The sequence below is a fragment of the Tachypleus tridentatus genome, chromosome 1 (genome assembly GCF_004210375.1).
Source record: "Tachypleus tridentatus isolate NWPU-2018 chromosome 1, ASM421037v1, whole genome shotgun sequence".
NCBI lineage: Eukaryota > Metazoa > Arthropoda > Merostomata > Xiphosura > Limulidae > Tachypleus > Tachypleus tridentatus.
In genome coordinates this window covers 51,950,829-51,976,422 of record NC_134825.1, presented here as the reverse complement: position 1 = coordinate 51,976,422, position 25,594 = coordinate 51,950,829, and the positions used below count along the sequence as shown (strand labels likewise).

Here is a 25,594-nt window from a genome sequence, read left to right as displayed (position 1 = left end):
CTGAAACAAACTAAACCAAACTTCCTTACGTGCTGGTTCTGCAGAGAAGCCTGCTACTGATGCTGCTTTACTTGACGTCTGATGTAAACTGTTCCTGATTCTTTGTTGCTAAGAGCAAAACTACATGATATGCAAATTGTGTCCTAGCGACCACGGATTTGTGTTTGTTTGTGCTTTCTTATATATATGCTGGGTCCACGCAGGGGAATCAAACCCCTGATTTTTGCATTCTAAATCCGTAGACTTACCGCTGTACACATATGTAATTATATGCATCGGAACGTGAACAGATTACGCAGGTGAATAAATTATAAACTGATGTTTAGTGTTATAAGCTCCTTGACTAACCGCAGAACCAGCACGGGTGAGTGGACTTTTTAGAGCTTTAGATTATCTGTTTCTCGATATTCTTTAAAGCCAGTTCGATTTATAGCTTGAATACAAAGTACAATTATAAATAAATTCAACAATAAATGTGCGAGCGTCATCCTGATTATAATTTCCTGTTATTTTTGATAAACTGAAAAGCATATTTTAATTATCACACATGTACTTATATGAATCGGAACTTGTACAGATTACGCAGGTGAATAAATTATAAACTTTTTTCCTAATGTCAATATATAACTTGAATTTTAAATAATTGTTTCTATAGTTCAGCAGCAAGTATTAATTTGGTAATTTGAAGTTCTTTTAGCCCAGCATAAACTGATACTTATGGCGCTTGACTCGCAATCTGAGCACTTTCAGCCGCGAGGGCGTTGCAAGGTTATAGTCAATCTCACTATTCGTTGCTAGAGGAATAGTCCAAGAGTTAGCGGTCTGTAGTGATGACTAGCTGCCTTCCCTCTTGTCTTTTACTGCTAAATTAGGAACGGCTAGCGCAGATAGCCCTCGTGTAGCTTTTTTCGAAATTCGAACAAACAAACAAAGCTAAAGGAGTACCTCAAAAGCTGGCGGTGGGCGATGATGAGTAACTGCCTTCTCTACAATTTTTCGTTGCTAATTAAAGGACGGTTAGCGCAGATAGCCCTCTGTAGCTTTGCGCAAAATTCAAATCAATCTTTAACGTGTTTCTCCTGTACAACGAAAAGAACTGACTACAGGTATCATTAACTTTCTTAGACTATAAATATATAGAACTGATCAGTGAAGGGTTCGAAACATAACGTTTCTGCTCTGGCAGTAACATACTAAGTATTTCAACGTTAGCGTTTAAAGCCCAAGTTATTGCTTTCCAAAATGGTGCTGAATATACTTTAACACATGTCACAGGCGATTTTGGTAACAACAGAACTGTGTTCAATAACCTAAATAAGAGAACTTTGACTGTTCTACATCGGTTCGATTTATTTCAGTTTAGAATCGCTGTAGAAATTCCAGTTCTCACAGAAGGTAATAGTAATATTTTACCGAAAAAAGCTTCCAATGTTCAAAAAGTAACTTGAGTAATGGCACAAGAAACAACAGATGTCTACGTGAGTATTAATTATTTTAGACATATTATTTTAAAAAAAATAGGTTGGTTTATTTCTCTGTTCTCGTGTAAAAAACTAAATATCGACTAAACGTTCAACTTATACAATAGAGTAAGTTGGAAACCGGCCAACGATTTAACAAGATAGTTCTTCAAAAACATATATATTTTATGTAGATGAATTTCTAAATATTTGTGCACTTTATATTTCTTTATCTTACGTATTGCACTGGATACTGAAACAAGCTTTTAGCTTCTTTACCCATCTATATGTTAAGAATCACATTGTATATGCAGCACAATCTTGTAGAATACTGGAAGGTGCTGTAGAAAACGTTTTGACAAAATATCTAAACAAATATTTCAACCTCATTAGAATATTGTCAACATCGTCTAGTCACATGTGCAGCGAGTTGTTTGTGAGAACATGGAATTACAATCAATCAAGTGAAAAGGAACCCTAGAACACCAATAGTAAGTCTCGCAACGTACCACAGCGAACAAATCACAGATAGTCCATTGTGTAGGTTTGTGCTTATTAAAAACACACACACATAATAGATTAAGAAGTGTTTAAAAAAAAACAACTACCGTTTTTATGCTCAGATCATTACATCAAAACTCGAAGGCAACTCTTCTTTTACAGGTATCAACTTGATAAATATTCATTAGAGAACGAAACCAAACTTAACAAATAACTGAAGTACAACAGTTGAAAACATCACCTACCAATTTTAGGAATACACAAGAACTTTCTCAGAACATGCACACGATTCTCTCAAAACTTAAAGAATAAGTGAATATCTGTAGATCAAAGATTTGTTTTAGGTATTTTAGAAATAAATACATTTCCTTATACTTCAAAGTCACCCCTTCACCATGAGAATAATATAACTTTCTCAGTAATAAGGGCGAACAAACCTCCTCGGGATGCCATATCACTCCCTGATAATAAGGGTGAACAAACATTCTCGTTCTCACATATCATGCCCTGGTAACAACAGTAAATAAACTCTTTGCAGAGAGATCTTACTCTAAGCAACAGCAGTAAACAGTAGCTCAGACCGACAAATAACTTCAAAGTATAATAATATTGAAGAAATTTCCTTAGACCGACATATCATTGCCAGGTAATAAAAAGAAATAAGCTTCTTTAAACTGATATCTTATTCCCAGTCAATGGGAGTAAATATTCCTTATTCAGACTATAGTCTTACTTTTAGATTTCAGCAATAAATAAACACTTAGACTAATTTTACTTTACATACTCAATATGTTACTAAATGTCCCCTTTTTTGTTACAACTGGCAAAATAAATTATTGTCGTATTTAGTACAACAAAAACAATGGTTTTGATAAGTACCTTAACTTGCGATAGTTAGTTTACTGACATTTGATTATCTGCAGTCGTGGTTACGTAACTGAAGCATCCAACATGGATTAAAGAAGTTCGGTACACATATACCTGTCTGTTTCCCTTACAGTTCTTGGTGAGCAGAATGAATATGACAGGATATTAATATTATTTTGATTTGTTAGATGTAGCGTAAAAAAGACATCTTGTCTCTTGTTATTGGTTGCTAACATCACTAATTTACTAAGTAACTAGCACTATGTTGAGTATGATGACATTCTTGGTTACTAGGTCTACGTTTCTGGAAGTTCTTATGACACTCAACATACGACATTTCAGCAAAGCAGTAATACACTATTTTTGAACCTAATGTTGATTCAGATACATAAAATTTTTCTATTAAAGAAAACAACACCAAAAACAAGTTACACTACAGAGCTGTCTGTGCTTTAAATGAAGTAAAAGTTTTCAAATATATATAACAGACAAAACAGCTTAAACCATTATTACTCTAAACAATGAATTGAATATATAAAATAGAACAACATATTAACTGTCGAATACAGATGAATATATTAAGTGCAGAATACAGAACGAAGTGTCAGCTTTAAAATACTACAACGTAAAACATTGTTTCACACGGAATTAGTTGATAAAGACATCCTAAGTTCCTGTAAAACAAAAGCTAAAGAAATTTAAGAATTGATGCAAGTAATTTTTATAAAACAACAAACAAACGTTTCTGAATAAAAAGAATTGTGACATGAACGATGGATCATTAAGTTATAAGTGACAAACCCGTGACCATTTTTGTAGATATTTACTTATCTTCTTTTTATTAGAAACGCTATTTAACTAAGAACTAGGAAACTTTATTTTAACATTACTTTAAATGTTATAGTTGTGCATAAGATTAGATTTGAAGGCACAATGTAGATGCAAGTTTCAAGAAAAACAATTGCGAATTCTGACAATATAGAAAATCATTGGTTGGTTGTCTTACCCTGCAGTGTAGCTCCACTCTGAGACGCAGCTATAAATAAGAAACAGTGAGAATGCCATGAAACATTGAACTTGTAGTTTTTAACCCTGATGTTTAAAAGTGTGGACCCACTTACTGAAATTAAACTTTTTCTGGAAAGTTCTATACAGTGATTAGACAGGCAGTATTTAGATATAGATAGCTATTTTTAATACTCTTTCATTAAAACAACCAAATAGTTTTTACAAGTTCGACACCAATTTACCAATTTTTTATAAGGATATAAAAACATTATATTATTTATATGACCGATTTATTACTCTTATCTGTAACACCCGTAAATAATTATTACAAACAACTATCTATTTAAAAATGGATGATATTCTGATATAATTGTATTCAATAATGTCAGAAGTAATCGTTGCAAAATGTTGAATCGATTTTAAATACGTTTTATTAAAATATCCAAGTTATTATCTTGCAAAACTAAATCACATCATCTGCTATTATTTACTTAATATCATGTTGTATATCATACAATAATTATTAAATATATGTATATAATCCTATCACAAGAAGGAAAAACGAATACATTTTATTTAAAAGAAAAAAAAATCACAACATTTTCATCTTTAATCTTTAATAAACCATCAACAATCTTGAATCCAATTATAAATAATTCTAATTCACCATTTTGTTTGGCCCATATTTATTTGCTAATGTAATCCATGACTTCAATCTAGTAATGAAATTACGTAACAAATTTTCTATAATTATTTGAAGGTACAGAACGTGATGGTTTTGTACCTCGTATTAATAGTTGTATACCATACTCATTCCTAAAATAATGATAAAATTACATGCCTCAGTTCATTTAAAATAATTGCATCTTTTATAAGAGCATAAGTATTAATAATCTTACGATTCGCATGTTCTTTCCAAACTTGTTGAATATAACTTAAACATCACGTGTAATAAAAGTTCATTTTCAATATCCTTAAAATACATGTCCAACTGTTACCTGTCTTAGTACTACAGTACCGGCATAATTCATTTTCAGTCATATTTATTCGCTGTAGTGGATTAAAGAATACATCGTGTATACGTCTTCAATGTATATCCGCGTCACGTTTTTCGGCCAGACTTCTATATATTATATTCCATATATTGTTGGTTATTAAGGATGATAGTCATTAAAAATATTTTATTTTATTTTTATTAAATTGCTTTACAAGGTTTTAGTGCCCTATTTTGCTACCGTTGATTTTAAACTAGATGTATTTATTACCTTGTAGTTAATAGTTAACTTTTCACTGTTACTAGTTGATCCTATAGTGTTAACAATATGTTTAAACTGTATTGTAATCACAATCACAAAACGTTTCAAACGAACTTCATTTTCATTGTTCTGTAATTGCGACAGAAAGATTAACCTAATATTTATCCATCTTTTGTTGTTGTTGTTGTTGTTATCTACGATGTCTGAGGCAGACAGATAGATAAATAGACAGATGGGCAAACATATAGATAGTTCAGCAGATAGTTAGACAGGCAAATAGACAGATGTTGCAGTGGAATGTGTAAGAGCTAAACAAAACTGTATTAATAGTTAAATAGAAAACAAGAACCCTTAAAGACGTGTGATTTTATATTTGCATTGAAGAAACAGTTTGTAAAGAGCTAGAGAGTAATAAAAAGTCTGAATTTGTTTTTATTTTAGTAATCACAGTTTATCCTGAGTCGACAAAAAAAAAAGAACGCTCAGAAATTAAACTTGCACATTGTTTCGTGATAACCCTCACATATCTACCAATAACAAACTTGTGACGTGTGTGGAGAATTAGATCACGCACACCTGCTATGAAGATATAAGCTGCTTTTCTTTATGCTGTTACAATGCTATAACTTTTTTCCCCATCCCACAGGACTGGTAAGATTGGCTAAAATGTTAATAAATAGATTATGTATATTAGCTGCGTTATTGTTCTAATTAGGTAAAATTTAATATGTAATTATGCTTATTTGTAAAATAATCTAATCTGTATTACTCTAGGGTTATTCTTGAATCTATCTGTCCATGCATCCCCCCTTCTCTATCTATCTATCTATCTATCTATCTATCTATCTATCTATATATATATATATATATATATATATATATTTGTGTGCGTGCAAGCACTTCATGTTATAGGGGTTTTCATCTAGTTATTGTAAGCACTTCTTATTACAAATTCGTGTGTATACATATGTGTACAAAGAGTTAAAAATTTTTAGCTTCCTGCACTTTTTGATATGTATATGAAGGTGGTAGTCAATTAGTGTAGTGGACTTGTATATGTGCGAATGTAGTTTCTGTAGTTCAGCGGAAATGTAAGTAGCAACTGCTCTCTTTATTTTATCATATGCTACCGATCTTGTCCACCGGAAACATTGCGGTGTGTAGTTGAGCATTCTACTTCCTCCAACTTTTAGTCGACAGTAGAATGCATGCCGTTTCACTGCCTGTATTTCTTCATGAAAAACTGACAAGTTTGTTTTTTTTTCAGAACAATTTTCGTTTCAAGTCGTCAACCAGGCGAGGGAACTCGGATCATTATCTTCTTAGTGTATAATGTTAAAGTCAGTTACACAAGTCTTTGTGTATTACATTCTATCATTTCAGGTACAAGAGCGTTTGTTGACAATGAAACATTTCTATTGACTCACACCTGCAGAGGTTGTAACAATTCTCTATTTGGCTTTTCATCTGTTTTTCTGTTGTTGAGATATCAGAATAACAATGTAAGATAGGAAGACATTGGTGTTTTCGGAATATTGTTATGTACAAGCAACACCGAATACAGTCAATGTCTAACAATGAACAAGTAACACCTAAACGTCTAGTTTCGAGCACTTACTTACCAGGAACACCTGATATAAGCTATACTAGCTTTGTATGATCCTTACCTAACATTTATTATGAGTTTATGTATACTGCACTTAACACAATCATCATTAAGTATACTTGTACAACGCATGGCACAAAACAACAACAACATCCGCTACGTAATGCAACTGTAACCCAACAAATGTTGAATATTTACTTGTAACTACTGAAATTAACAAAGTTCATAACTAACCTGATCTTGTAAAAGTCAAACAATGTAACATTCTCTATATATGTACCATCAGCACATATGATAAAAGTTGTGTTGTGTATATACAAAATAATATTGATAACAATTGTTGCTAATAATTTTCAAGTAATAGATTTAAAGGAAGCCAACTAGTCAAGCCACCCACCGCCGACACTTGGGTTACTCTTTACCCACAAATAGTAATATTGATCATCACCTTATAATGTTCCATGGCTAAAAGGGAGAGCATTTTCAATGAAAGGTTTCGATTTCACCACTCTCAGATTGAGAGTCGAACGCTTAACAATTATACTAGGTTAGTAAGAGAAAAGATTCAATAAATAAGATCGATCGCTGGTCACTGTGATTGGAAAATAAATAAGTGCGAGTTTCTGGTTTTTAATCTACCATGAAAACTATTTCAATAAAAAGTGATTTGATAAAGGTTAAGGATACAATATAATAAATAAACATTCAGTTCTTCTTGATTTGATTAATTTTTATTAAATTTTATTTTTAACTTTTGTAGAAATGTGATTCGTTTTTATATTCCACGAGAACGATTCAATAAGCAAGTGTAACGGTTTTTAATAAATCCAGAGAACCGTTTCAATAAACGCGAGAACCAAAGTAATAAACAACTGTAACTATTTCTTTTATTCTGCTGTGAGAATGATTCAATAATCAAGTTTTTAATATATTCTGACAATAGTTCAATAAACAAATATAACTCTTTGCCGTGAAAACTGTGGCTTCTTTACTTATCTGTCATGAAGGCAGTTGAAAACAACTCAAGAAACGTTTATAACTATTTTTTCTTCCAAGACCACACGAGTTTATAAATATGATCTTTAATGGTTTTCCAAGAGAGCAAATAAGAAATACTTCTTATGGACAATTAAGAGAATAGCACAATATATTCTTCTGGAATACCAGAAGGACGAATGCAATAAAAGGTGTTCTTTTTAGTTTATCTGGAGGACAGATACAGTATACAAGCACTATTTATAGCCTACTAAGCGGGGCAATAAAATAATTTATCATGGACTATCAAAAGGGCTGATTCAAAAGATTATTGCTTCTTGTAATATTCTAAAAGAACCAGTTTAACAATCATATATGATTTCTTCTCTTAACAGAGGCAATCCAAGAAATGGTGGGTTTTTTTCTTATGTGCCTGAAGAGCCAAATCGACAAAGAGGTACTTATATCTGGCAGGCGGTAATAATAACTTTAAATATATTTTCCATAATTCATCAGAACTTTTCAGTCCTATATAGTGTTTACTTTCATAACAATGTCTCTGTAAATGATTGAGTCAAAATTCTGTAAGTATTATAAAAACAGTTTGAAAGTTCTGTTCTTCCTGTAGCTTCTTTTTTATTACATGAAAACAATAGTTTCGATCAATTTCACTGAGGTAACATAGTTTCAAACGGAGTACCCATTTTTATAAGTATTATTAACTAGTAGTAATGAAAAATGCGTAATTTTAGTATAAATGATATTAATATTAGCCCCTTGAATTTAGCATTTTTACAGAAATTTTGTGCCCATTTAAAAAGCTTCAGTACTGGGTGAAACAGAAATTACCAGTAAATAATAGACAACCACTGGTTGGAACATCGTTGTATTTATAACCTGGTTATAAATACAATCTTTCTATATCTATTGAAACACTGTATTAAATGTAAAACAACTAAACAAAGAAAACAATTTTTAAAAAAGGAAGAACATGTAGGGATGGATGATATCAATTATTCAAAAACGATACAAATAAGATAATAATTTTATATCATTTCTATATAATAGAACAGGTAAGAATTAACACATAGCAATATATATGTAACTATACAATCATAACTGAGTTTAATGTATCCTACCTTGTCTGTGCTAAAGAAATTGGAGGTCAGTATTTCTTAGAGTATAAATTCAGGTAGAAGTACAAATACACACCTATTATAGTTACTTATTCAACTTTTTTCTTAACGAGTACTTTGAGCCCACATTTCAACTTCTATATTTTTTCCTCTATTCTAGGGCATCATTTAAACAAATTTTGTTTGAGAGAAAAAAGTTCTCAGATAAACTTGTGAACAATTTTAAAGAATTAGTTTGCCCTACATTGTTTATAAAAATATAGACCAAATTAAAAATGTTAGTTTAGCATACTGACAGACCCAACAAAATATTGTAACTTATTATGCCCTAATAAGAGAACTGACTCAACAAACAGGCTGACCACTGGTATGTTGCCCTACCATAACAACAATAAAAGTGTAATTTTTACTGTAGTAAACCACTTCGAAAGGTAAAATGGAATAGCTGTTAACATTTTATCCAGAGAATAGATCTGAGAAAACGACCTGACCTTCTGTAGTCTACCCTGATGACAGTTTCAATGAACTGGATCTTTGTAGACTCCCACGAAGACAACTCCACTTAGCCGGTATAGCTATTTATAATGAACTGAGATGGCAGATCCAGTAAAGCAGTATGATCTGTTATACAACAGCAGAAGTACATCTCAAATGTGTGATATTATATTTTATAATCTACCAAGAACACAACTCCAGTGACATGGTATGACATCCTATTGTTTACCAGGAGTACAGCTCCTATTTGTGACATGATGTTTTATAATCTACCAAGAGCACAGCTTCATTGACATAATATAACATTTTACTGCTTACCAAGAGTATAGAAACAGTGACATGGTATAACATATAGTTTTTGTTATTTCAGTAAGTTGCGTTACTTGTAAATGTGGTACTAAAATACGAGGATAGAGTTTCGTATAAGCAGATATTTCTGTCGAACGAATGACAATCAGTAAGTGTAGCAATCTAGGCGCTTAACAGTATTTCGATTATTTATTTTAACAACAACAAAATAAAATATATATTTTCCTTTCTGTGTTATTTTTATGATCAAACGTTTGTATAATTTATTACTGAGAGATTGAACTATCAGTCGTAACTTAAATTATAAACAGTTTTTGGATAGAAAACAGTTTTAGCATATTATGCATATGTCTTTCAGACAATTTTCCCATAGCTGTGTTATTAAATTCTCATTAATTTGTACAATGCTGGCAGAATAAAAAATTATTTTGAGGAAAAAGAAAAATCCAAAAATGTTTCAAATTTAAACCGTTATAATCTTGTACTGCTTGTTATTGAAAGTGTATTTATGCAAAAAGATTTTTACTGTAAAGTTCGAAATCAGGACGTCAACTCTCGTTTATTTGATTTAAAACTTCGTTGTTATATACACAATGCTGAATACCGTAAAATCAATAATAAAAGGTGTTCTTATAAAAAAAAACAAACCAAACTGAATCATTATATATACATTCAGATACAGAGTAGTAGCCATCGTGTCTATAATAACCAATGGAACAACTATTACTTTGTTCATCTAATAAAAGAAAACCCCTTGACTGAACCATTTGACAACACTACAGGACAGCAGCTAGATCACTGCAAGCTTCATTAATTTACATAAGTTATCCAATATATTTATTATCCGTATTATTAAATGTATGCGTAATATGATTTCCGCTATAACTGATGAAAACATTGGAAGGATGACAGCAAACAAACACTGTATGTGCTTGCTATTTAAGAAGCGACTACGAGCAAATTATGTTTTCAATAACAATTTGTTTATCTTTCACGCCACTCGAATGAAAAGACGACAAGAGAAATATTCTCTGGTAACCGTGCATAAAATCTGATAAAGTAGCTACATATTTTCTGGCTGGTGTTACGAAATAACACAACTGCTTTAACATAATGGCATCATTAGTACTTATTAACTGAAGTCTATGTTAAGGATTCTGCTTAAATCTGGCATTTGTAACAATATTTCTTAATGCTTTGATTAGTCGAGATTTATATAATTAAACTAAATAAATATTTTGATCAGAAAGAAAGTGACACAGGATATTATATCTTCATTAAATCTTTGGTATGTCTGAATAAATAATCATAATAACTGTAAGTTTTAGTACTGGGTTTGGTAATAATAATGAAATAGAAATGGTAACACCAGTTTAGATGGTTCTTGTAGTAATAATGTACCTTATGACTGACTAGCTTCTATCTTAACAATAATATATTTCATTAGTAAGCTCCGCTATACAGCAGGCAATGATGTAGTCTACATTTACAGAAAATCGTCTCCAGTAACGTTCTGTTGTCTTATTACACAACTGGTAATACATTCAATGGTTTATAATAATTATTATAATTGAATAACTGTCACTTCCTTAAGGGGATATTCATAAAAAGCTCGAGATTTAAAGTATTGTGTTTTGTTTACAAAATTAATTGTATGGTTATGTAATGTATTAGCGTAAATTTTAACACCAAGTAGATTTCAAAACTTTCGGATTGAAATGTCATAATCATATTTTTAAGAAATTAAAGGAGTCTGGGATTCTCTAACAATCTTATTTACAGGAAGAATAATGAAATGTTTGGCTTTATGGGGTAATTTAGTGCTAAGAATAAAAACATAACTTTTAAAGTCGCTTTTTTCAAAGTTTAAACATTACCACTGTTAGTTAATTGTTGTTTTATTTCCATCTGAATTCATCCATTTCCAATTCAGCAGAAAGAAATCTTATCTGTGTGGGTGAATTTCTTTTACTGTGTTCCGTCTTAGTTTTATGTTACGGTATCCGAGAGGATATGTACGCATTCAAATATCTTGAGAGAAAGAAATACATCCTTTTCCAATTTCACTGTGGACTTAAGCTAACGGATACGAAGAGAAAACACACTCTCGCATCCTGTCTTTTGTATGGTGATCAACATTCTAAAAGTTGTGCGAATCCTTTAACGGTGAGTGACGTGCATGGAGCTTTGGAATTAAAGTAAAGAACACAAACAGAAGGTTTTGATATGCGCAGTGTTCGAAATAGGAATACTGATCCTGGTCTCATGTTTCTGATTTTCTTATATATTGGAAGTATCAAGAAATTTTCCAATAAAGAAGAACCTTCAATTCCATTTCAGTAACCTTCTTATATTATTATACGCGCTTAATAGAGAAGGTAATAGGGCAACCAAATCTCTGTTCTAATTAATGTAATCTAGATCAGAAAAAATAGTTCTTCCTGGCCCATTAGTTTTATATGGGAATGATTTTAGTCACAAAGCTTACAGTTAATCAGGTAGTTGGTACAGCGTTTAGATTGAAGTTAGACATCTGTATGTATATGTTTGTATTATATATGTGTGTGTGTGCGTACACGGATCTATGTTTCTTAAACAACAAGAACAAGTAAACATTTATATTAACCCCAAACACCATGTGTATTTGGTAGTATGAAGAGGAAATTCATCAGTTAGGAATACTATCATACAACTATGGAGTCCGTAGAGTAGAACAATAAAACTGCGGAATGAATAAAATAACAAAATCTCTCTGTGGAAGCTTCAAGAAACATGATACAAATGTGGCATCCATGAAGCGTGTTTGTTTCAGAATTTTCATGCGAAAATTAAAAGTGAGATATCTTCTTATAGCTACTCTAGTTTTGAATTCATAGACTAGAGGGAGTGCAGCTGGTCAACATTACCTACCATCAATTCATGGCTACTTTTATCTAACTGAAAAGTTGATTTTTGGCCATCACTTTCATAAGGTACCAGTTGTCTCAAATTGTGGAACGTTCTTTCAGAGCCAATTCGTAAAGTAACAGGACAAAACTGGAAACTTCAAGTAACTTAATACAACTGTGGTATCATCAAGTAACATAGTCCAACTGATTATAGTCCAACTAGACTCTTAAGTAACACAACTGTGGTATCATCAAGTATCACAGCCAAATTGGAATCTTCAAGTAACTCAATACAATTGTGGTATCATCAAGTAATACAGTCCAAGTAGACTCTTAAGCAACACAACTGTGGTATCATCAAGTATCACAACCAAACTGGAATCTTCAAGTAACTCAACACAACTGTGGTACCATCAAGTATTACAGCCAAACTGGAATCTTCAAGTAACTCAATACAACTGTGGTATCATCAAGTATTACAACCAAACTGGAATCTTCAAGTAACTCAATACAATTGTGGTATCATCAAGTAGTACAGTCCAACTAGGCTCTTAAGCAACACAACTGTGGTATCATCAAGTAATACAGTCCAACTAGACTCTTAAGCAACACAACTGTGGTATCATCAAGTAATACAGTCCAACTAGACTCTTAAGCAACACAACTGTGGTATCATCAAGTAACATAGTCCAACTAGACTCTTAAATAACACAACTGTGGTATCATCAAGTATCACAGCCAAACTGGAATCTTCAAGTAATTCAATACAAGTGTAGTGTCATCAAGTATCACAGCCCAACTGGAATCTTCAAGTAACTCAATACAATTGTGGTATCATCAAGTAATACAGTCCAAGTAGACTCTTAAGCAACACAACTGTGGTATCATCAAGTATCACAACCAAACTGGAATCTTCAAGTAACTCAACACAACTGTGGTATCATCAAGTATTACAACCAAACTGGAATCTTCAAGTAACTCAATACAATTGTGGTATCATCAAGTAATACAGTCCAAGTAGACTCTTAAGCAACACAACTGTGGTATCATCAAGTATCACAACCAAACTGGAATCTTCAAGTAACTCAACACAACTGTGGTACCATCAAGTATTACAGCCAAACTGGAATCTTCAAGTAACTCAATACAACTGTGGTATCATCAAGTATTACAACCAAACTGGAATCTTCAAGTAACTCAATACAATTGTGGTATCATCAAGTAGTACAGTCCAACTAGGCTCTTAAGCAACACAACTGTGGTATCATCAAGTAATACAGTCCAACTAGACTCTTAAGCAACACAACTGTGGTATCATCAAGTAATACAGTCCAACTAGACTCTTAAGCAACACAACTGTGGTATCATCAAGTAACATAGTCTAACTAGACTCTTAAATAACACAACTGTGGTATCATCAAGTATCACAGCCAAACTGGAATCTTCAAGTAATTCAATACAAGTGTAGTGTCATCAAGTATCACAGCCCAACTGGAATCTTCAAGTAACTCAATACAATTGTGGTATCATCAAGTAATACAGTCCAAGTAGACTCTTAAGCAACACAACTGTGGTATCATCAAGTATCACAACCAAACTGGAATCTTCAAGTAACTCAACACAACTGTGGTATCATCAAGTATTACAACCAAACTGGAATCTTCAAGTAATTCAATACAAGTGTAGTATCATCAAGTAGTACAATCCAACTAGACTCTTAAGCAACACAACTGTGGTATCATCAAGTAATACAGTCCAACTAGACTCTTAAGCAACACAACTGTGGTATCATCAAGTAATACAGTCCAACTAGACTCTTAAGCAACACAACTGTGGTATCATCAAGTAACATAGTCTAACTAGACTCTTAAATAACACAACTGTGGTATCATCAAGTATCACAGCCAAACTGGAATCTTCAAGTAATTCAATACAAGTGTAGTATCATCAAGTAGTACAGTCCAACTAGACTCTTAAGCAACACAACTGTGGTATCATCAAGTAATACAGTCCAACTAGACTCTTAAGCAACACAACTGTGGTATCATCAAGTAATACAGTCCAACTAGACTCTTAAGCAACACAACTGTGGTATCATCAAGTAACATAGTCCAACTAGACTCTTAAATAACACAACTTCGGTATCATCAAGTATTACAGCCAAACTGGAATCTTCAAGTAATTCAATACAAGTGTGGTATCATCAAGTATCACAGCCAAACTGGAATCTTCAAGTAATTCAATACAAGTGTGGTATCATCAAGTATCACAGCCAAACTGGAATATTCAAGTATCTCAATACAATTGTGGAATCTTCAAGTAACACAGCCTAACTGGAATCTTCAAGTAACTCAATACAATTGTTGAATCAAGAAGTGACACTCTTCAGCTATTGCTACATAGTTGCAAGAAATACAAAAAATTTACATATGTTTAGTTGCGTGTGATATATTGTTAGCTTTAGCTTACATACATACTAAAAATTATTGTGGATTTTATTAACTGTAAAGATGCATTCGATAAAACATCATCATATCTATAGAATTGTACTACATAACAATGATAGCCTAGAGCAGTGCATTGTAACTAATCAGTTTTAACGTGACGCAGCTGTCTGAAATGACATATTGTAAACGTGGAAGGGTAAAATAATACGCTTAAGACTGTAAAAAAGCATAACCTTAAAAGTTTGGACACAATAAGTATTAAATAACAATTTTAGGGACCTTGTATTATATCACGAGACTGTTAAGTATCACATTGTAATTTTAGAAAGTTAAGTATAGCTTTCCAACTTTAGGAAAGTTAAGTCTAACGTTATAAGTTGGGGAACATTAAGCATCAAGTTACGTATTTATGGAGGGATATTATGACATTAAAGTTATGGTAACGTTTATTCTAACATTATAAGTTTGAGGACGTAAAGTCAGATATTAAAACGTTAGAAATTAAATAATAAATATCACATTAGTTCTGTTAGAATATCAAGCATAACTGTATAATCGATAAAACTTTTAATAGTAGTAGATCACTCTACAGAACGACAGAAAAGTTTAAATAACTGGCAGAGAACAGAAAACGATTTACAGTCCAATTTAGTATCTTTATCGCAACAGTTATTCTTTAGATACAGGACTTCGAATAGAATAGAAAATAATTCTAATTGCAAACACTAAAATCTATAAGTCCGTTTGTCTTAGACCTAACATTATAAACTCTGGAACATGAAATAACCCAGATTATGGGTTAAGATGAAAAAGAGAATATTATCATGTAGAAATATCATTCAACTCACTGCAACTATAGAATCGTCAAGCAATACAACAACACAACTGTAGAAATATCATGCTACGCCTACAACTGTGGTATCGGCTAGTAACATAATGAAAAGGAAGGCAAAACACAAAAATACTGTAGAATCAGCAAATGACAGATTACATCATAGTAATCATAGAGTAACACAGTACAACTGAGGAATTACCAAGTAACACACAACAATTATGGAATCACCAAGTAGCACGTAATAATTATAGAATCACCAAATAACACACTATAACCGGAATCACCAAGTAACACGCAACAATTATAGAATCACCAAATAACACTGTACAACCGGAATCACCAAATAACACAGTACAACTAGAATCACCAAATAACACAGTACAACCGGAATCACCAAGTAACACGCAACAATTATAGAATAACCATGTAACACAGTACAACCGGAATCACCAAGTAACACGCAATAATTGTAGAATCACCAAGGAGATCAAGTTCAATACATTTGTAATGACACGAGGCAATACATAAACTGTAAAGAACATAAAATAACATATAACAATTATCAGGGCATCAGATAACACACAACTGAACGTAATATCAAGCAGCACATATGGCTGTAAAAATCCTGAAATAATTTAACTACTGAGGTATCAGATGTAACATATTGCAAACTTGAAAAGACGTGCGAGAAATTCAACCTATAAAAACACATCAAGCTGCTAAGATTTTGAATAACATTTTAATTGTAACATCATCAAATAATATACATAACTACAAAGATATCGTGTTTAAACACCAATGTTCATTGAGAGAGAAATACATTTTAGTTAACATTTCACATTATAATATTAGTATTTAATAACTGCAAAACAATGGCGTGAGATAAAATTGGTAGCCTAATAATATTTAGCAAGTATGATACTAATGTCTTGCGGTATAATGCATGATCGAATATTAAAACAAGTTTGAAATATTTATGATATAATGAACAAAGTACATATATTTCAACCAAATTAACGAAATGTTTTAAAACATGTAAATAAAATTCAGAGAGAACTTGTTACGTATGCAAACAGAAATTGGTTTGCGATATAACGTAGAAAAGTATGAGAAACCTAATTGGCGACTTGTTAAGTAAGGTTAAGTTTATGTTATTAATAAAGTCTAATTCTAATTATTTGAAATATAAGACATGCAAGTCTAACTCGTTATCAGTTATTTCGAATTAAAGTACGATAAATGTAAGTATTGTGATTATTAGATACTTTTTAGTATCCGTGACAAAAATTCGTGCCTTTTAAATCATGCATTACCTTACATTGCTTGGCTTAGGGTAACATAACATGTATATAAATCCAGCAGACAAGGTACTATAGGAACCCGCAATAACGAGAGGTTCGGAAGATTTGAAAAACGAACTGTGAATAGTTCAGATTCTACCAAACATAAAGGGAGATGATAGAGAAATGTTTCACAAGGAAACAAGAACACTTATTTAACAACACAAATAAAACGTGAAACGTTCGTTGGTCGGAGAATAATGTCGATTACTAAAAATTACGTCATTTGATTCTGAGGTCTTCTGTTGGAACAATTTATAGATAAGGAAATCCTGTTCATCTACAACTTGATAAGGCAGCGTTAGAACAATTTATACTTGAGTAAATCCTGCTCATCTTCAGCTTGTTGAGGCAGTATTAAAACAATTCATAGCTCAGTAAATCCTGTTCATCTACAATTTAGGGAAGGCAATGCTCCGATAGCTATTGCGTAACTGTGTACGAAAATTCTAAAAAAGAAACGGAAAACAATATTACATATATCATACATTTTATACGCTTTACATTTTTTGTAAGTCTTTCTTTGGAGACAGCAGACTTGGTTCATCAACTTGTAACATGTGATAAATATTGTTTGTATAAATACACGATCAGTAAAGAGTGCATGAGCAACTGATACTCCAGACAGGCTCATACAGTACACGAAATCCTTTCATTTTCATACCTGATTAATAACTTACTATACATGTTTCACAAACGTGATGTTTAAGACAATGTGATGGTATGACTAAAAGAATAAAAGAAAGTATCCAAAGAATTATAAACATTAATATGGATTAACAAGCATATTTTAACATTATATTAAACAAATGTTTATATATATAAGAAGTCAAAAAAAATGTTTGTCTGTATGCATTTATTTATACTCTTTTAAAGTCACTTTGTCACTGTATTGTCACCATTAACTTTCAGGGTAATACTTTTAATTAGCTGACGAAACATCAATTAACTGAAAAAAAAAAAAACTTTGGTGGCGAGGTACTGTTACCATCAGAGCGATGGTCAAATTCCACTACTCTATTAGTGTAGTTCTAGAGTTGGTGTTAAGTGGTGTTGACTAGTTACCTTCTTTTTATTCTGTAAGTTTAAAGTAAGGGATTATTAGCATGGATAGTGTTTGTGTAATTTTTTCGATTATCTAAATAAACCGCTTAATCAAGGTTATAATTGTAACTGTTAAATTATAAACGACGCTCTCCTCCAGTGGCACAGCTGTATGTCTGCTGACTTGCAACGCTAGAAACCGGATCTCTATACTCATAGCGTCAGAGCACAGATAGCTTTGTGATTACTTTCAAACTAGCAAAATTATTCAAGAACGAACTATCTTCGCAATTAATTAAAATTTATGTAAGCGACAGAGAAACAGTAATCAAACCATGCGTTACTGGAAGAGTTATTTCAGCTGTTCAATAATATTTTTTGGTACCAGAAAAATACATCCATTATGCCAATATATCTTATTTATATCATTAATAAATACTAATGCCTATAATGTTTAATATGTTTTTTGCTTGTTTTTTTTAATTTCGCGCAAAGCTACTCGAGGGTTATCTGCGCTAGCCGTCCCTAATTTAGCGGTGTAAGACTAGAGGGAAGGCAGCTAGTCATCACCGCCCACCGACAACTCTTGGCTACTCTTTTACCAATGAATAGTGGGATTGACTGTCACATTATAACGCCCCCATGGCTTAAAGGGCGAGCATGTTTGGTGCGACGGGCATTCGAACCCGCGACCCTCAGATTACGAGTCGAACGCCTTAACCCACCTGGCCATGCCGGGCATTTAATATAACGGTGATAGAGAAAAGTTTACCTAAATTGGATAATTATTCCTGTTGAGGTTATACACATAGTCTTGTGGATAACTTCAAGCGTAAAAAAACGTAACTTGTTCCGAGATTAATATTCACAAAATTTAATAAATTACATTTCTTTGCTACTTGACTGGGAATTTATTCTTCTATGAAGAATTACGTTTTTTTGACAACTTGATCTATGTTTCATATCATGCACACATTGAGTGCTGTGGAAAGCGATTTGAATAACCGATAGGAGCAGCACGATTTAATACATTTTAAGCATATGAGTAGATTACCTGCAGTGAATAGCTATCATTCAACATCACAGGTATGATACTTAAGGAAGCAGCATCAGCACAAACAGAAACTAAAACTGGGCTACAGAATACTCGTGAGCGCAGGAAGATGACTTAGTAAGGTGTTGTAAGTTTGGAAGAGATGGTTAACTCTACTACTTTACCAAGCTTCACATTCAAGGGGTGTTCGAAGCTAGCAAATCCTCAAGAGAAGATATCTAGTGACCCAAGACACTGAAGGAGAGATAGAGGATTGCTTAAGAAATAAGCAGACAAACTCGTCAACGTAAACCCAAACTGAGGACTGCGACGCAGCAAAAACTAAGTGTATTTGGACTTCAATCCCCTTAGGTTTGTTATTTCAGACGAGAAGTTTATAATAGCCAATTTTCAAACTGACTGACAAGAATTATTGATTTTTCTCTGCATTGGCCACAGATTCTGAAGGACTAGATTCGCCAAGATGCACAAGTGATACTCAAACATAGACGTCATTTGAAATAGTATGTCTCGAGGCAAATGGCATTAAGCCCAGGGCGTCAATGATCCTTCACTCAAAACAATCTTCATCATACCATCTTCGATGAAATGGACGTAAAGTGCAAACACTGTTCACTAAACAAATAACTACAGGAATAATGTTTCCAAAAGAAACTTCACAATCTTATTGATTGGCCCATCACATTATCTTGTATGATATATCATAAACTGATGTACTTGAAAGGGCTTTATGTATTTAAGATTATTACTCTTTAAAGAAGAAAAAAAGATTTTGTCAACATCCAGGAAAGACGATTTTTTTTAACGGAAATATTTTTACTGTCTGTTTGAAGTTTGTAGATAAATTATTAAAACTAGGACTAAGAGACCAAAATCTTATTGACCGCAATACCAAAATTTTGCCGGTTACGCTTAATTTGTTTTTCAATTTATAAGCAGTAGACGATCGAAATTTCCCTTATCTAGGATATATATTTAGTTAGTCATATAAATCATGAGCGTGATAAGACATTAGTCTTAGATCTATTAGATTTTTAAACACTAAATTCCTTATCTAGCCCCTTAGGGTATTTGAAGAACTGGAATAGTGCGTAATAATGGTATACAAACCAGACTATGTTTGTTATAATGTGGTTGTAATATTATTATAATTCACTAGATAAAGAATTTAGTGCTTAAAAATAAATCTAACAGGCTTAGGGCTAATGTCTTACAACAAGTATAGTTTGTAATCATGCTTCGCCATCTTGTAAAAAGCGTACACACAGTAATAGTATTGTAGTTATGCAAATATACTGATATGACTTAAATCATAGGTCCCCGGTGGTACAACGGAAAGTCTGCGGACTTCCAAAGCTAGACACGGGGTTTCGATATCCGCTATGGGCATAGAACTGATAGCCTTTTGTGAAACTTTGTGCTTAATTACACACAAAGAAATTCGACTTAAATTGTTATGAATTATGAGTGATCATTGAACTAAAGGGTTACTGCTTTTATTTAAATATTAAGTGTAACTTTATCCCTCTGACAGAGTTTTTGTTGTTTACTGTTAAGCGCAAAGCTACACAATGGGCTATCTGTACTGTACTCAACACGAATATTATCTGTGTGAGCCTTCTGATTTGCCATTCAGCCATTCGGGAAGGGGGGAGGGTCTCTTATAGAAATTGTTAAGAAATTATGATGAGGAAAATACTGAAAATTTATCAAATTTGCTTAGAATTCTAAAGAATTATGAAGATTGATGTAGGTGAATATGCTGGTTCGGCGTGCAGTTTTTGTAAATTACGAGTAATAGAAGAATTCGATACTTACAAGTCTGGACCCGAATCTTATCGGCTTCGCTCACATCTTTGGCGAACTATTTAATTTGGAAAAGAAAAACAAAATCCTTAGATATCTAGTTTAAATATTCACTAATTCAATTACTTTCAATCGTCCTAATTCGTTTTCACTTTGTGTAAGTGTGATTTTTTTTTTCGAAAATGTGTCTAGAAAAGAAAAAGCTACTTATTCACGAACCATTACTTAGATTCTCAGTAAAACCTTAAGAAGTAGCATTAGATGATAATGAGAAGTGATGTAGGTAATGAACTGAAATCTAGGATTTTTAATTAACTAAACAAATGCTCTAAAGTAGAATGCCAAGAAGAGTAGGGTATGTAAGTAAAAGTTAGAGAAAGTGCTGGAGGAACACTTAATCATATTATAAAGACAAACTTGTTCTTAGATTACCATAATCTTACAATATTCTATTAACAGTACCAGAAAGTTGGTAAATAAATAGGTAATACTACAACCTTATAACAATGTTGTACGTGTGTGTGTGAGTGTATAGAGGAGGGTCACTGAGAATTGTGACTATAGCTGGTGTTTGTAAACAAACATGATAATATATATACATATAAGTACCTTAAGGAACTTTCACGTTACAGTATAATGCATAAGTTTTAGAATATATACATATAGATATCACGTCCTTACTGTTTTGTAGTCGTAACTTTAGTTTCATATAATCAGAACATTTGTTTCTCGTCTTATATTTAACAATTCATTCCACTTCAATTGAAGTCTAAACTGTCCTCAGTTTCAGACTTCCTTGGTCTGAAGACAACACGTTAGGATGTCATATTTGAAACCTTAATATCCTACAGTCTGAGTTTCAGTATAAGATGAAGCCACATCGTCCGAAAGTTAAATGACTCAATGCCACACAATTGGGTATGGGGTCCCATATTTGAAGTCTTAATCATTATATTTAAAGTTTCAGTATCTTAGAGTTAGAGCTTGGGTTTCTTAGAGTTGAAATTTCATCATCCTGCAAATAAAGTATTAGAGTCCAGAGTTTAAATCTTAATGTCGTGGAGTTACAACCGCATAGTTGTCCCAGATATTGAACTAATTGATTGTAGAGAAGGGCATTAGTCAACGACATTCACTGTCACCACTTGAGATAGCCTAATCGAATAGTGCAGTGTTTGTCTATCACTCTTATAACGAACCAACAGCCCCATAGTGCGCAGTGCGATCTTGCGACAACAGGAATTGAACTATGGACTCCCAGATTTACAGTCTAAACACTTGACTACAACAGGCTCACTTATTATGGTTCCTTGACAATATCACCACTGCTAGTAAATTACTCTCTATGTTGGTATGTGGTGTGTGGTTCACTAAAATTATTTTATTTCAAAACATGAAAAACACACATAAATATATAACTTTTACGTGTCTTGAAAAGAAATGCTTTATATATGCATGTATGAAAGTAATTTTTGTACACTTGAATTGGCATGTGAAATTTATTTGAAGCTTTTTACACTTGTGAAACAAATATTTCCAGGGGAAAATTTGTTAAATATTTAGATAAATAAAAGAGTATTGTGTTTAAGATAACTGACAATAATATTATTTATGAAATATTATTTTTTAAATTTGCCTGTTATTCTCTTCACTTTTCAAAATATTCAACTGAAATATTTTTCAAATTAATATGTCTTTGTATCGTTTGTATGATTTAATATTTTGCTTTTTGGTTTCCGAGTTTACAGTTTAGTTTTTCATATCTTAGCAATTGTGCAATGCCCCCCCCAACAATGGCTCAGTGGTAAGCTTATGGCGCAAATATTGAGTTTCGATGCCCGTTCTCAACAACAACCAATAAAACAAGAACTGTAGAAACAATGAAGTTCAATCATTAATACAAACGCAGTACAGTATTTCATTGCTGAACGGTCACTCTCGCTCATCAAACTTGAAACCATACACTTATCTAATAATGGAAAGTTGCGGCTCAGCTTATTTTAATTAAGTATTATTGAATAGAAGTAAGAAATAAAAGAAGGGTTCGTATGTATATAAATGTTAATTAGATATTTAAATATTATGAAAGAAAATAATCATGCATTCACATTTCGTGGCTGAACAAATACCTTGATTAATAATGAATACTTTATCATTTTTCAATCAAGACATTTTAGTAAAACCAAGTTAAAATAATTGTACTTTATCTTGCCTGCAGATTTCTCTATAGTCAAAGACAAAAAAAAATCACTAGTTTAGAAGTTTTCTGACGTCAAACGAGTTCCCATGACAACTGGAAACAGGTACGTTTATTAAAGGTTTCAATGCATTAATTCTCTTCTGTTTTTGTTTTAAATTTCTTCTAAGCACTCTTAGAGCTTAGCAATTTTAAACTGAGATTTATCTACACTGGGTTAAAAAGACAATTCACTGGTCAAATATCCTAAATAGGCTTGCTTGAGTTAGACTATTTATAGATTTCATGGCTTTGTCTAAAAAAAAAAAAAAAAGAAAACAGGAAAGAATAGCTGTCTGAAGGGGATAGCATTTTCTATATTCTCGCAATTTAGAGGTGATGTCAGCACGAGAGAGTTGGAATATGTACGAGAGGTGCTAGTTTGCACTGAAGAAACTGTTTTCATACATCATTTCCAGAATGGTGATATTTGTGAGTGCTTGATGTCACCAGAGTTTTCACGCCGTTTGCTGTAAAACGCATTCATCAGCATCTTCTGAATTGGAACCTACAAGAGCCTCTATAATTTGAAATATGGTGTATTCTGCATCAGCGAATTCAGAAAGCTTCGTCTGGGTTTTGTTACCATTGCATCATATACAGAGGAGAGCTGAAATAAAATTAGTTTTAGACCTCATTGGCCTGAAATATTCACTCACAAAAATTATACGCTTTCTTAAATAGTTGTTTTCCTCTAACATTCAACAAATAACAAGATATTCTGCTTTTTGATTGCGTGGTTAAAACGTCATGTAAAGTTTGTTATTAAAAACAAACATTCACTACATCAACGGATGTTTCATAGGCTCTGTGGGGAATTAAAACAATTATTTAAATTGATGTTTTTATTTGTTTATCGTTCTTGCATTGCAGAAAATTGTTCGTTATATACATATGAATAGATAAGATAAAATCATTTGAATTAGAAATGTTAAAACAGGTTGTTAAACCTACAGATATTGTGAATACTTAAGTTTATGAGAACCCTACCTAGAATCAAATAAAGTTGAATGTTTTTAATGAGTAAAAATTGTAAAGGTTAATCTAAAAAGCTTAGATTCTCATTTTTAAGTTAGTATAAAAACACTCTATAGGAGAGACTTCTGTTATTCCATATAGTTTATTAAGTATAAAACGTATACTTTAATCAATAATTATCTCTCGAGCTACGCCCAGCTTCTCGTATTCATTGGCTCTTCATTTTCACCACGTGGTTTAGCGTAAGGAGTAAAAGGGTTAAAAGGGGATACAGACGATTCTACGTTACCAACCAGAAGAGGTAACGTCGACGTTGACGTTCTAACTTTTATGTCGCTCCGCCTTCCCTTAAATTAGTTAACTTCTTATTCTTGGGCAACACTGCCGAAGATATTGTGACTTTGATAGTCTCGTGCCGAAGGGTATACATAGAACTTGAGAATTACAACAATATACGGGCAAATTTAAATGAATTATTGCGACGTGGGACCACATGAAAATATCAGATTGAATACATTGATAAGAATAATAAAGTTTAAAGTAACGCAGGATATTTTAATGCGAAAGTAGAGTACATTACATTTTATAATATCTGATGCTTGGAAGTAGCGTTGTAAATTTAATTCTATACTTCAAAATATCTGACTATAAATATACACTTTTATGTTGGACATGCTCAACTTTTACAGCTTTAACGAACTTCAGTCCATGATTTATTAACCTCACATGGATTTCTGTGGAATGGTCCTCTTTTTTTATTTGCAATAAATTATGTCTCTTCTAAAAACTCTAGTTTCGAAGTATGTAGATATTTTGAAAATCCTTATGTGAGATAAGTAAGCAAGACGCAATAGAAACTATTAAACATTTCTTTTCAAAAGTTGACTTTATTGCAATAGTACTCCAGAACAGTATTGTTTGCTATATTATAGTATTTTAACACTATACGGTAACAATGGTTGAATTATATAACAATTTTTAATTCACCAACAGAACAATAGTTAATTCTACAAAATTACAATGTTTTAATTCTAATGCATAAAATATTTCAAACTGTAAAGTAAGAAGGTTTTTGTTCAAGAATATAAAAAGGTTTATAAGCTTTTAAAGTTGGAATGTTTTCGTCTCATTGCATATGTTTATGTCATATATACGTACTTTACTACAATTACAAAGTGTCACATATCGATTCTATAAAGTCTGAAATAGGGTATCTATGTTATGTCCATCGCGAGCATCGACTCCTGTGTTTTAGTGCTTACTATAAGCTTTCAAGCTTACTGCTGAGCCACGAGGGTGTTTGTGTGGGGTGGGGAAGTATTAGAATGAAGTTGTTTGTTTTATTAGAGCACG

At 32.4% G+C, this 25,594-nt stretch overlaps 1 long non-coding RNA gene across 2 annotated transcripts in view; it reads left to right on the top strand.

Annotated features, from left to right (window-relative positions):
* Positions 1-25,594, top strand: part of LOC143248656 (uncharacterized) — a 104,270-nt gene that overhangs the window by 9,461 nt on the left and 69,215 nt on the right. For both annotated transcript variants that reach the window (XR_013027135.1, XR_013027136.1), the window contains exon 2: positions 23,246-23,330. This is a non-coding gene — a long non-coding RNA (uncharacterized LOC143248656). The remainder of the gene's footprint in view (positions 1-23,245; positions 23,331-25,594) is intronic.